The 9,930-nt window shown below is 39.7% G+C and overlaps 1 non-coding gene across 1 annotated transcript; it reads right to left on the reverse strand.

The window, feature by feature from the left end:
- Positions 1-9,581: 9,581 nt before the first annotated feature.
- Positions 9,582-9,688, reverse strand: LOC145161791 (small nucleolar RNA R71). The gene has a single exon (XR_013738665.1). It is a non-coding gene; the product is annotated as a small nucleolar RNA R71 (small nucleolar RNA).
- Between the last annotated feature and the right edge of the window lie 242 nt (positions 9,689-9,930).

The following is a 9,930-nucleotide window of genomic DNA, read 5'->3' on the forward strand; positions in this document are numbered from 1 at the left end:
ACCCGAAGGTCAAGTTCGCCTTGAACCTTCTTCATATGTGTAACGTGTCAAAAATACTGAGTAAAAATTTTATTTTTGAATAAGTGAAAACCATTCACTCATTGTTCGAAAATGTGATCAGAGTCAAAGTATTCTCAAGTCATTAAAGTAATTCATAAAATTCAGTGCATAATAAATCTTCAGGGGATGCAGTGTGATCAAGTCGGTCCTTTCCTTTTTAAACCATAAGTACCTAAAAACATTTTAAACATACACCATAAGAACAAAGCTTAGTGAGCTCCACAAAATACCACATACATATAACGAGCCCCGCCCAAAGTGCATACTAGCCTCGCCCACAACATAACGGGCCCCACCCAAATTGCATACGGGCCCCGCCCACAACATAACGAGCCCCAACCAAATTGCATACGGGACCCGCCCACAATGATATATATAATACATATATACACATACAAGAGTCACAAATACAACAAGCGCATATAAACATATCAGCAAGTGTCACAAAGACCGCTATCATCCTACAAACATAATATAATGGACCTTGCCACTCTGTCCTCAGTCCATGAAAGAAAACCCAACCGCTCTACCCGAAACTAAAACCCTAAACCCTGTCTGACTTCCCAGCAGTCTGAGCCGTCCTATCCCACATTCATAAAGAATCTAATCTGCAACCTAAACTAAATGAAACCCTTCCGACCTTGAATCATCTTGACGATAACTGGAAAAAATAGAATCCCTGACCATTCATTGTTGCTGAAATTGTGCATTCGAAAACAAAGGCGAATCCCAACAGGAGTCTCAATCATTGGCGCCATACCAACACACAATTCACATCCTTCTAACTAGCATTCACATTTTGATTTATCCACGATCCCCTGGATCTCGTACTGACCTGAAGTACCGGATTTCCAACCGTCTGCTGTAACAGATAGCCTCTCACACGGCCGTACCACGAGACTTTGACCAAGGGATGACATAACCGACCAACACACGAACATAAGACAACCTAGTTCGTTCTAGGTGAATGCTACCAGCCCAACCATAGTCTTACATCACACCGAACCCAAATCGGCCTACAACCCTCCTCAATCCCATGAATGTTGTGGCCCTCCCACAGTCTCACAACCATTCCTCCAATGGTCTAACTCATCCAAGTAAAGGCTTCTAGCCATATCGTGTACTTACCACACTCCCACAACCGCCTACCAATATAGTGAACGCTATGGCTACCCGACAGTCTTACAACACTTCCACTACTGCCTATCGGCCTAGGGTATTCTACGACTACCCCGCAGTATTCAAACACTTCCACAACTGTCTATCGGCCTAGTAAATGCTACGACTACCCCACAGTCTTACAACACTTCCACCACTGCCATGGGCCCCGCCCGCGGTCTTGCTAACTACCCACAAGGATACCTAAACAAAGATCATTACGGGTTGAATCCTCTAACCTTCTAGACCCTAATCAGGTGTTTAGATGATGCTTCTAACCTCAAAGCCTTTATCAGACAAGTACAGGTAGAGAGTTTCTAACATAAACCTCAACCTGAACCTAGTCACGAATCCGTCATACTCTACTGTCACTACTTCTTGTCCACAAATGAGATAACCCTTAATCTTCAACCCTTGATTCCCTGAGTACAACTAACCACTGACATTATCCCTTGCATAATGCTTGACTCATACCCCAACTTAACTGACTACTCACTTTTCTTTATTTACGGAATTCCCAGTTCACCCGTATTTGGAAATATTTCCATTAATTCCTAAACCTTTCTCCCTCACTTGGGTTCAGCTACACTCTAACAGTCTTCATAACCATTTGAACTTCCTAGACAACCCAGAACGTCACCCAATTGATCCTTGTCACCCGTTCATGCCATTACTGGTCATAAGAGAAATAAGATTCCTTGAACAATTTCCAAAAGGGTTTACTATATAACCGCTATCCATAGCGATGGAAATCCAAAATTCCAACTTGTGATCAAAACCTATATCAATGGGCAATCCAACCATAAACCTTATCAACTCAAAGCAATAACCCAATCTTAAGTAACCAATCAGATTCTTTATAAACATAATCTATCAATAGGATTCCCTGAACTGAATAACGTTGTTTCGGCACCCTAGCTTGCAAGTCAAATGTCTGTTGTTCCATACTTTCCGAAAGATCGATGTACTTGAAGCCTCAACAAATGGTACAACTCGAACTTCTTCGAACAATCCCAACAACTAAACAAATCCACACAAAAATGTACCACCCACACTCAAAAGTTGATGGATCACAATAGTTCTTATCCTACTAGCGATAGCAATCGATCTAGTGAGCCCACTATGAACCATACTTCCATAACCAACAATTGAGGTTACCCATACCTAAACCAAAAGTTACAATGTACAGATTTTGAAGATATGTTGACGCATCCATTGAACTTCCACTAATACAGCTCGAAACTTTCGAAGAACCTCAACTATTGACGATAAATGAAATGACCAATGATCGAGAATGCATTGACAACTCATCCACTGATTTAATACACTACTGAACAAAGCCCATGTGGAACTACACATACCAAACTCTGAAGTTGATTAATAGATCATCAACTTCTCATCCTAGACTATAGATAACTATCTATACTACGAGCTAAGAAATCCCTTAACAACTGATACTCAACCTGAGTGACCCAAACGCCTCATAACCTAATCATCGACGATAATGAAAGAAACCACTAGAGAAAACGAGCTCCTTGTCCAACAGCTTCCTTCAATGAAGACAACTCATGCATTCCTGAGCACATACATCTAATGGCAACTTGCCCTGCACCCTATTTTCACCAAACCTTAAACCAAAATCTCACATACCCGAACCGCAGATACCTGAGCTATAATGCCGAAGCCGTAACCGAACAGATCGATGATCCTACAAGAAGAATACCCAATTCTCCCCCACTTAGGGTTCGAACTCCAACCAACTGGCATTGCAAATAGACCAAAACTCAAACCAGATCAACCAGATACATAGCATCCCTTGCAGATACACACGCAATAATTCTAATAGTCTATTCACAACACCGCTTATTTATTCTTGAAACAAATGGACTACCACACACCTTGCCTATAAATCCCCATAAAACAATTCATCGCAAGCATTATTCATAAATACAAGAAACATCATTTTCTTAGTCATGATACATCAGAGACAACAAAATTTGTCATTCCTAATTCGCCTCATTTGTTCACCTAAAACAATCAAGTAGCACTTGACCTAAAGACCCTTGACCTCATCTCAAGGCAACCATACCATAAGTATCCTCTTACGCATTACAACACTACCAAACTTGCCGCCAAAACCAATAACTATCTAGCTAGCCCCAACATGGAGCTACATCCCAACTCTGAAATTCTCTTGTCTGCTCTCTCTTTCCTCCGAACACGGAAATTTGGAAGAAATAATCCCCGTCATAGTTAGTGACATCCCAATTTGACTGCTAATCACTCAGCCTCCGGCTGCAATCCTCAAGTCGATCATCACAATCGCTTCCTTCTTGAGTCCCATGAATCTACTGGAACTACCTCAAGCAAGGCCCTAGAGACCTCAAAATCAACTAAATCACCTCGGTCTGCACCATTCAATTCAACTGGCATGGCCACTAAGGCCCAAATAGTTGTCAGGCCCATCCTTAGCCTGAACAATCATAACCAATAAAGACAAAAACATATTTCAATGAATCATGGTGCCAAACCATACAGTCTACCCTCAATCAGCTCCATGGAATCCCTAAATTTTTCCTCTATTCGAGTATGGATCCTGAGCTTTCATTAGTACGGGCCCAATACTACCTTCCACACCTATCTGTACTTTCCTCTAGAATCATTCCGGATCCTCTAAGTAACTACTCATGTCCACTACCACCCGGTCCAATCACATATACCCAATTTCAAAAGAATATACATCGCTAAACAACACTCCAATTCCTTTGAGGCACTTCCTAGGATCTTCTAGGATTCCCTTCACACCACTCTCCGCCAGCAGCTACATTAAAGACTCCATCTAATACCTTCTAACTACCACACGAATACAATTACATGTCACATGCACTAGATAATTATTCGATTGAAACGTCTCACACTACAACGGTTGGACTCAAAAAAGAACTGCACAATTGAGTTAAACCTATCCTTCTGAAAAATGCAACTTAACGTATTCTCTTAATAGTTATCCAATATTATTGGAGGTCCCTAAAAGCACAAAACAATCAGCATTCGAGCATCGAGTAATCTAAACCAGTGCATCACCTAAATAGGCCATTTTATCCAACATCTTAAATCCATAGTAGCACGCAGTTCCACAAGCTCAATCAACAGGCATATACATGCATCTGTCCTAGTATTTTATCATGTAATCCTGAGCAGGTCCTTAGCCCTAATCTAGCATGTAATTCTCATATACTTACTTGAGCTTGGATGATTGCATGCATCACACCTTTTTTTAAAAAAAAAAAAAACCTTTTTAGAAAATCATTTTCTTTTAAAAGATTTTAGAAATTATCAGTTTGAGTTTAGACACACCCGAGAGTGTGCCCGAATCCCTCAAACCAAGGCTCTGATACCAATTTGTAACATCCCAAAAATACCGAGTAAAAATTTCATTTTTGAATAAGTGAAAATCATTCACTCATTATTCCAAAATGTGATCAAAGTCAAAGTATTCTCAAAACATCAGAGGAATTCATAAACATTCAGTACACAATAAATCTTTAGGGGATACAATGCGATCAAGCTGGGCCCTTCCTTCTGAAACCATAAGTACATGAAAACATTTTCAACATAAACCGTAAACACAAATCTTAGTGAGTTCCCCAAAATACCACATACCACAAACATATAAACGGGCCCCACCCAAACTGCATTTAGGCCCCACCCATAGCATAACGAGCCCTACCCAAATTGCATATGGGCCCTACCCATAACATAACGAACCCCTCCCAAATTACATACGGGCCCCGCCCACAATGATATATATATATATATATATATATATATATATATATATATATATATATATATATATATATAACATACATACACATGCAAGAGTCACAAAGACAATAAGCACATACATGCATATCAACAAGTATCACAAAGACCACTATCATCCTACAAATATAATCCAGTGGGTCGGTGTTGGTGCCTTCAACCCATGAGTACAGTGAAGAGACTCACCTCAATCGGTCAATGAATAGATCCCACACTCAGGCTACTGATGTTGAATCTCTTCCAATAAATCCCCAACTCCACAAGTCCAAATACCAAAATAAGCCCTTATTCGGTAAAAAGACCATTTTTCCCTTCTAAGTCCTCAACCCACACAATTAACCAAAAGTCAAAATGTTCAAAAAGTCAACGGTCAACACCCAGTTGACTTATGCCCTGCGTAACCGATCTACGCCCTGCATAGTGGTATGCCTTACAGAGTTAGAGTATGCCCTACGTACCACACTATTAAGCCATTTCCATATTTAGCTCTTAATCTGAAAAGACCAACCATCTATTGTTCAAATCTGCTCCTTAAACGTCTAGAGTGATAAAGTTCCTAACTTTATGCCTCTGCATCGATAATAAAGCTTAAATCCAAATTGTAGCTTCCTAACACATTCTAATATCCAAAAACTCTTGCATGAATGAATATAGACAGCCAAGATCCCTTTTCTATGACTCCTTAATCTCAGAAACCACAAGGAATGACAACCACAAGGTCTGGAGTAGCTTTTACTCACAAGACTCAAGATTATGGGACTAAAGGACATGAAAAACAAGAATCTAAAGAGATTTAACATATGGACCAACAAGATTCAAACTTTATACCTCTTGGAGGATGTTGAAGAAGAGTATGGTCTGGATCTACAAGCCTTGGACTCCCCAAACACACCTTCAATGACCTCGTTCTTCACAAAACACACAAGGAAACACTCAAATGCTTCAAAATCCTCACAAGATGGCTAGGGTTTGATTTGGATACTCGAGAGGGTGGAGGCTGGTGATAAGAAGGACCCTAAGGGGTTAGAGTCCTTAAATAGGGCTTACAACCCTGAAATTAGGGTCTTTACTCTGCATATTTATGTCCTACATAACTTAAGCTTCACCCTACGTAGCTCAGTAAAAACGCATCCCTCAGCAGCCACTACGCTCTGCGTACCTAGGGTATGCCTTGCGCAATGTAAAACTCCCACTTTCTACTCAACTTCAAACAACCATAACTTCTTCGTTCCAAATCTATTTTCAGTGTTCCTTATATGCACGGAAAGGTATTGACAAGCAAAATCCTATCTAGTTACCTTTGGCTTATCACATACCGAAATAAAACCATAATCCACGAAAGAAGCCCGATTTATAACTTTTCCCTTTCATCCCCTTTGGGTCCAACAACTGAATCAAAGGCTTAGACCTCGTAACCAATGTTATCAACCTTTAATAAGGTCCAACCTTACTTTCTCAAATCCAACCACCATCACATGATCGAATTACGACCCACAATCCTTGAGTTAAGGAACATCCAAAATAGGGTTTTATAGTATGGGGGCGAAGGATTGGTGGAAGCTAGTAATCGGTGCTTATACTCCTACAAAGAATGTCGCAATCACTTGGGAGCAGTTTACTGATATGTTCCACACCGAGTATGTTCCCCTGGTTGAGAGGGAGAGGTTATCCCAAGAGTATCTATCACCGAAGCAGATGACAGAATCGGTAACATAGGTCACTAAGATGTTTACTGAGAGAGCCCTTTTCTGCCCCGAGTATGCTGCTTCGGAGCAGGTTCAGATGACTCGCTACTTGAGCATGCTCAAGACGGAGATCCGCGAGTTTGTGTCGACTCAAAGATATAGTTCTCTCTCCGAGCTTCAGTTATTTTCTCAGAGGAGGGAGATTGAGATTGAGACCCAAACAAGGGAGAAGAGGCAGAACCCGTTTCATACACAACCATCAACAAAATGGTTTAAGCCCGCTGATTCACAATCTGGAGGATAGAGGGGATGCACTTATGGAAAGTGTAGAAAGATACATGAGGGAGCATGCCGATCAGCGTCTGGGTGCCACAAATGTGGTCGGGAGGGCCATATTGCGAGATAGTGTTGCCAGCAGGCTCTACCGTCGAGTACCAAGCTTTGCTATAACCGTGACCAGGTTGGCCATGTGAATTCTAGTTATTTATTACTTTCTGTGAACCCGTTGATACTGCCATATTTATACACATTTTTAGGCAATATTTGAATACATTTTTATACATATTCTGGTTATTGGCAAAGATAAATGGTACTTATAAGATTAAATTCTATTTTGCATCCAAAAGGAGCAATCTTGAAGAATAAGGGCCAAAAGCAACGAGAAGCGGAACTTTGGAGGTTGGAAGAATTAAAAGAAGAAAATCCCAGGGAAAAGCTCAATTCACGACGTGGACTTCACTTACACGATGTGGAGTGTGTTTCTAGAAGATGAGTGCATGGGAAGTCAGAGTCCTTGCCCAATAAGGATTCACCTGAATTCACGACGTGAAGACCTAATTTACGACGTGAAGTGAAAAAATCTCGAAAACTATATAAATCCTTGGTACTTACAAATTGGAGAGTTCTTCTGGAGACTGGACGGTTTAGAAAACGAATTCTGAAGGAAAAAACCCAGAGAATTCAAGTGTTAAGCATTTCAAGGAAGGAAAAGTGATTGAAGATCATAACCTTTAGTTTAAGTTGGTACATTTAACTATGTTTTTAATCATTAAATTTGTGTGTTCGATTTGAGCCATGAGTAGCTGAATCTAGCTACTTCTGTTTAGCTTGATGAAACTTCAACTCATGGATTAGTTTATTTGTTATGGACTTGTGGTTTAATGATTGTGTTTGATTTTTAATACCTAGCATGCTAATACTTGATACTTAAATTGCTTAAATTCATGTTCTATGTAGCTTAGTGATTATTAAATTACATGAACTTGACACCTAGTCATTTAGTGGCCATTAAATTGCTAGAGCTAGGATCGAACCAATCTTAGATAAGTAATTAAAGTTATTGAATTTAGCTGTGCTGGAGAACATATATTGTGACTATAATTGTGTTTGTTTCATCAATCTTACATAGCTCCATTCATAATTCATAATTGATTATGTGTTAAATTATGTGTGACCATGCATAGTTCTACATGAATTAGTTAAACATTAGTATATTTGGACATAAATTACTAATCATATAATAATTAGTAACCAACGTGAATTATCCATAATTAGTAGCTAACCATTGAGAAGAAGTGGATTCAAACTAAACAGAAGTGTTTTTAGTCATTGATTAAATTTGTTAAGTGTTTAAGTTTGTTTGAACTTGCAAAATCAGATAAAAACCCAATTAACTTCTGCTTGTTTTAGATTAGTCTTTAGTAGTTAGATTAGTTAATTAAATCCGTTCCCTGAGTTCGATACCCGACTATTTGTGTTATACTATTTGCGAAAAGGTACACTGCCTTTAGTCGAATAGCTGGTTAGATAGTAGGCAAAATTAGGTGTAGAGTAATATTTCGACATCAAGTTTTTGGCGCCGTTTCCGGGGAATAGCAATTTAGCTTAAAATTTATTTACTTTAGGTTAATCGATCCTTTTTGCCGGGTAAAACCTACAAAAAGTTAATTTTGAGCATTAGTTTTTATTTGTGAACTGAATTCACGACGTGAGCCTTAAGCTCACGATGTGAACTCGGTTAATTTACATTTTCTTTCGTTTTTCGTTTATGTTTAGTTTTTTGCGACATCACGACTTGGGATTACTAGCTACGACGTGGTGAACGTTCAATAAGACTTTTTAAGTAGTTTTTTCAATTTTACGTTTTTATTTTTGTTTTTCTTGCAATAGTACATGACCCGTGGATCCAACACACCTTTGATACCACCGCTTGAAGATCTAAAGTCAGCCCTTCATAAAACGACGAATAAGAAGGTAGGAGAAATCCAACCACGAATAGAGTCACCTTTTAAAGTCCTTAAATCAGTTTTTGGAAAGAAGAAGGGGAAGAACGTGGGTGAATCAAGCAATTCCGTAAAGAACGAAAGCAAGTTAGAAAGCTTTGAGCAAAATCCTAATCTTCACGAATTCGATTCTGAATCAGAAACCGATAAAGGAGAAAGCGGACCCGAAGATGAGCCAAAAGACGAGATGGCGAACATTGCCAACATGTCCATGAAGGCATACAAGAAAAGAATGCGAGAGGACACCGATCCCGGTCTTGTGCAACCTGTAATTCCCGCCACCGCAACATTCGAGCTGAAGGGGCATATTCTTTATGCGCTTAAGGAAGACACATTCTCCAGGAAAGATCATGAGGATGCTTACAAACATCTTGATGAAGTCAATGACATAGCTGATTACTTCAACATCCCGAACGTTCCAAGAGAGACGGTTCTATTGAGAATGCTTCCAGTTACTTTGAAGGGAGCCGCTAAGCATTGGTTGAAGGCACTACCACCCGGCGCAATCACTACTTGGGTGCAAATGCATGAACAGTTCTTAGAACATTTTTGCCCACCTTCTAAAGTTGCTAAACTCAAGAAAGCCATAGAAAACTTTGAGCAACAACCGGGTGAGTCACTCTACGAGGCAAGGGAACGCTACAAAGGATTGATAAGAAATTGTCCCCAAAATGATTTAAACGAGCAACAAGAAGTTTCAATCTTCTATGATGGGGTAAACATGATGACAAGGAAAGTCTTTGAACCTCAAGGACTGTTAACAAAGAAAAATCTCGGTGAGATTAAGGAATTGATTGAAGAGTTTTCCAAGCATTCGCGTGAATACCACAATCCTAGACATGATGGAGTGAAAGCAATTGGGAGTGGCACTACTGAAGATATGGCTGCTGTTTTAGCTATGCTGAACACTATGGACCGAA

The sequence above is a fragment of the Lactuca virosa genome, chromosome 2 (genome assembly GCF_052849685.1).
Source record: "Lactuca virosa cultivar CGN04683 chromosome 2, Lactuca_virosa_CGN04683_v6, whole genome shotgun sequence".
NCBI classification, from domain to species: Eukaryota; Viridiplantae; Streptophyta; class Magnoliopsida; order Asterales; family Asteraceae; genus Lactuca; species Lactuca virosa.